This window comes from Bidens hawaiensis, unplaced genomic scaffold (genome assembly GCF_021521415.1).
Source record: "Bidens hawaiensis isolate Kalapana, Puna unplaced genomic scaffold, B.hawaiensis_p1.1 tig00015187_1, whole genome shotgun sequence".
Taxonomy (NCBI): domain Eukaryota; kingdom Viridiplantae; phylum Streptophyta; class Magnoliopsida; order Asterales; family Asteraceae; genus Bidens; species Bidens hawaiensis.
In genome coordinates, this window is record NW_027492345.1 from 9,565 (window position 1) to 14,427 (window position 4,863).

A 4,863-nucleotide genomic window follows, 5' to 3' on the forward strand; every position below is an offset into this window, starting at 1 on the left:
AGTTAATCAAATGATGGCTGGGATTGCAATAGAACAAGAAGCTTATGCGTTGAAAATTTTTAAAGAAGCAGAATTGCAATTAAGCAACCCGACACATTGTCCCATGCAACACAAGGATAAAATGTCAAAGTTCGAGTCTGAACCGGAAGTGGATGCAACGGAGTATGGCGACAAGTCGGTTGCCTTCGCTCGAGAGCTCCTTATTATGTGGCGGTGAAACAGAATATGCGATACATACGGGGCACGTTAAATTATCGCATCAAGTATGGTCGAGGTGGAACCGGTTTACTACTCGGGTTTAGTGATAGTAGTCACAATATAGATGATGACGGTCGAAGCACCATGGGTCACGCGTTCTACTATGGTGATGCTCCTATTACGTGGTGTTCTCAAAAGCAAAGTATTGTTGCTATGTCTTCGTGTGAAGTAGAGTGCATGGCAGCCGTTTGAAAAGTTGTTTGGCTTCGAGAGTTGTTAAAGCGAGACTACTAAAGAGTCGTTGCAGAAAATGATATTAAGGATTGATAACAAGTCTACCATGGCACTTGTGAAAAATCACGTTTTTCATAGTCGAACCAAACATTTCAAATCTCTATCTTTGGTTTTACATTTTTAACCATCATAATAATATTTTCTTTTGAATTCTTGATACCCCTACATTATGAAAACATGATTTAAGCCACTCATTTCTTTGTCATCGTTTTCTTTGGGCACAATGGAGAAAGACAAAGGTGCATTCGAGGAAGAAGGTACACTTGGTAGGTTTTCTATTGCACCAACCAGTCTGATAAGGTTTTGGGTGGGACTTGTTGGAAGCTGCAACATGTTGACAAGGACCTCTTATACTTAAGGTTCTCACAACTACTGATGAGACTGGGCCATCTTCTAGAATCGCTAAAAAATTTAAGGCCGAAGACAAAAAAAAATTCAGGCCTTAAGTAAAAGGTTTTTTTATAGGGTTTAAAAATTTAAGTTTTATATGGGTTTACTTGATTATAATTTGGGTTGTAAAAAAAAATTATAATAATTACCTTAAATTAGTTGAGCAATTAAGTTTAAACATTAAGTATACATACTTTTTCAAAAAATATATATAATTTATTTTTTACAAAAAAAACTTTGGGCCTGCTAGGGTGATTGGGCTGGGGACCGTCGACCTCCCCGTCCTCTTTCATAGATGGCCTTAATTAAAGAACATACCTTATTGTTTACGGAAGATTTAAAATGAAAGATAGCGTCCTTTTGCGAATTGCCTCTTTGTCCTCAAGCTCTTCATTCGTACCGCCAATGGACTAGTCTTCGTTTTGAATGACAACTTGCGAGTTAACAAGAGGCTGGTCATTCGTAATCGTACCACCATCTTTGTTTGGGCGAAACAGAGTTAGAGAGAGTAGTAACAACCCTCTTGATTTTCCCAGCCATTACAACCACCCGTGATCGACGTGCGCGGTTCTTTAAATTTCGTGGGGGTTCAGTTGAATCTCGCAACGAGAACATTTACTGCATGCCACATTTCAAAGAGCGCAATTGATAAAAGTGCCAAACACGTTCTAGCAAATGATTAAACAACATTAAACCATATGGATAAATTGTATTATTTATCAAAAGTTCTAATTAATGCATATGAGCCTTTATTTATAGACTATAACACTAACTTACACATTAAATTAACCGATATATTAACTAGAGACGTAAAAGATAAAAGCCACAACCAAAATATTAATTTCAGTCAACGAACCAACACACTAGACTTAATTACAGTAAAACCTTTATAAATTAACAATGTTGGGGCCGGGATATTTTATTAATTTAGCGAGATATTATTATATCGATAAATTAATAAATTATTAATTTAAAGAGTTGGCTTATACTTGTGAGCAACTCTCATTAATGCATCGGCCTTCAAAATTATCATGTCCGTTCACCTTACTTATTTAAATAAAACAGAAACAAGGCATTCAAAATTCCCATGTACATTCGCAAATTAATGAACATATCAAGTTCAATGTATATAGATCTAGAATGATCACTAGAAAATGTCTAATGATAAATTTTAAAATCACATCAACTATGGCTTCTAAACTTAAAAGTGTTTAAAAATCAACGATAACCAATCAACAACGAAAACTATTATGTGAGTATAAGAGAGATCACCAAGGATGCAATCAACAAGATTTGGTGTAGTGGTTTAACAAAAATTTCGATTTGAAAGTTAGTCAAGGAACAATATCAAACACTCTTAAGAGATCATCGGAGTTCCTATCGGCTAACTTAGACAAAGATGGATCTTCCAAGCATCACAAAGCAGCCAAGTATCCGGACCTGGAGAAAGTTGTTTAGGAATGGTTATTCCAGCATCAAGAACGTGTAAATATAACATGAGAGTTAATCATAGAGAAGGCGATTGAGACGTTGAAGCTTTTGTATCCACAGGATTCTTCTAATCATAAACTTTCACAAGGCTGGCTTGAGAAATTCAAGTTAAGGCATGGCATCAAATTGTATCTCCGATTTGGAGAAAGTGGCTCAGTCGACACACATGACATGGAGAATAAATTGGAGTCTATAATGGAAAAAATTAATCATTTTCCAATGAAAGATGCTTTTAATATGGATAAACTTGGTTTGTTTTACAGGTTACAAGCTGACCATTCACTTGCAACAAAACAACTTGAAGATAGTAAACAAGACAGGTAAAGACTTACAATTGTTATCTGTTGCAATGAGGATGGCTCGGAAAAAAATCCTTTTATGGATCATTAGTAAGTATCCGAAGCCACATTGTTTTAAGAATGTCAAAATGAATAGCCTAGATTGTGAATACCGTGCCAACAAAAGAGCATGGATGACTTGGTTTCTTTTCGAAGAATATGTTTATTGGCTAGATGATCAAATGTACCGTAAAAAAATTCTCTTGGTAATGGATAATTGTCCGGCCCATTCAAATAATATTCAAGGCTTGCAAAACATCGAGTTGTTTTTTCTACCGCCAAACATGACTTCAAAAATTCAGCCATTTGATGTTGGGATAATTATAGCCTTTAAAATGTACTACCGTAAAAGGTTCTATCATAAGATTTTTGGAAGGTTATTAGTTGGGCATTTCTTCCCGAGTATAATAGTTAATGTTTTAGAAGCCATCAATTTGGTCGTTTCGACTTGGAGAAATGTGAAACAAGAGTCCATCGCATACTGCTTTCGACACTGTAAAATTCTTTCGGCTAATCCAACTGGCTCAAATGATTTAAACGGTCTAAATTATGGAGAAGACATTCATGAGCTTGAGAATTTGATTACGGGAATGCATTATCGCACAAAATGGATGTGAATGAGTTGTTGAATTATCCAGGTGAAAATAATGAATGTTACGAGGTTAAAATCATTGAAGAAATTATGACGAATACCATTCAAAATCCTGTTGATGATAATTCAGTACCTTTGGAACCAGTCACTCGGAATGAAGCATTGCAAGCGGCAACAACTCTTTACAACTTTTTTTCGTAATACGAGAATATAGTGGCTCAACTCTTAAATGCAATGAGGAGGTTTAAAAATAAACTCAATATATATTTGAAGTTCACAAAAAAGTAAGTGACTATAGATACATTTTTTACTAGACAATCCTAGAATTTTGAAATATTTTAGTAATTGTTAATTTATAGTTTCGCCGGGACCAATATATTTACATTTGGATTTCAAAAAATTATTATTTTATCAATTGGTGTCCAATTTTGTACGGTCCCCAGTTGGGACCGGATGAATTATTAATTTTATCGAGTATTAAATTATAGAGGTTCTACTGTAAAATAAATAATAGAGATTTTTACATATATCCTCTTACTAAGACCACTAATTACATATTTCCCCAACTTTAAAAAATTAATTACACATTTTCCATTCTCATATTAAATTACGGTTTTACCCTTTATAAAATGTTTAAATGTTCCACTCAATAAATAAGTTAAAAAAACAAATAAGTTAATAATTATAATTAAAGAGTTAAATCCACGTCTCTTCTCCAACCTCCAACCCATCATGGCTTAATTCTCTGGGAAACTTCAAACTACCTGAAAACCACTATCATCTTCTCCTTCCCTCTTTCTTTAAGCAAGTGTAAATCCTAATTCCACATCCTACCTCCTACACACCATCTCCTTTTCCACCGTCTCCCTCCACCTAACCCCGTTGGCGATATTGATTCCTCCACCCCGCAACTCTCAAACGATCGTAGAATCAAATTGTTGCTTGAGTCTTGAGCTTACTAGTTATTTAGGTGGGCTTTCACTTCAAATCTGAAAAACTCGACTGTGGTGGTGTTAACCGAAAATCGGATCGAACAAACTAGTAAATGAGATGATGGTGGCGGCGGCGGCGGCGGCGGCGGCGGTGGTGAGCTATGGTCTTTGTGTGGTGGTTCGTCGTCATTGATGAAGAATTTGGACTCGAGAAGAGTGGCGGAGGAAGTGGATGAAGTGGTGGTGTTGTGGTGGTTCCTCGTCGGAGACGATGAGTGACTCCTTGGTTTAGTGTTGTTTCTTTGTTTCATCTTTTTGTAGGATAAAGAATACTTGCTAAAAGAAAGCATCGATGGTCCACCAACAAATCCCACAATCATATGTAATTCACATATTTTTATTGTTTTTTTATATGAAGGGTAAAATATAAAATCAAAAGGTTTATTTTTATAAAATGGATAAATATGTAATATATATGTTTTAAAGAGGGGAAATATGTAATTGATTTTTATGGTTGGGGATTTATGTAATTAAAAGATTTTAAGAATGAGAAATATATAAACGCCCCAATAAAAATATCAACAATAAATCATATATAACTTTGTTGGTCGTTAAAAAAATAACACTA

The 4,863-nt window shown here is 35.0% G+C and overlaps 1 pseudogene; it reads left to right on the plus strand.

Moving 5' to 3' along the window:
- The first annotated feature begins 225 nt into the window (after window positions 1-225).
- LOC143548469 (CENP-B homolog protein 2-like) lies at window positions 226-3,591 on the plus strand (annotated as a pseudogene).
- Window positions 3,592-4,863: the final 1,272 nt, after the last annotated feature.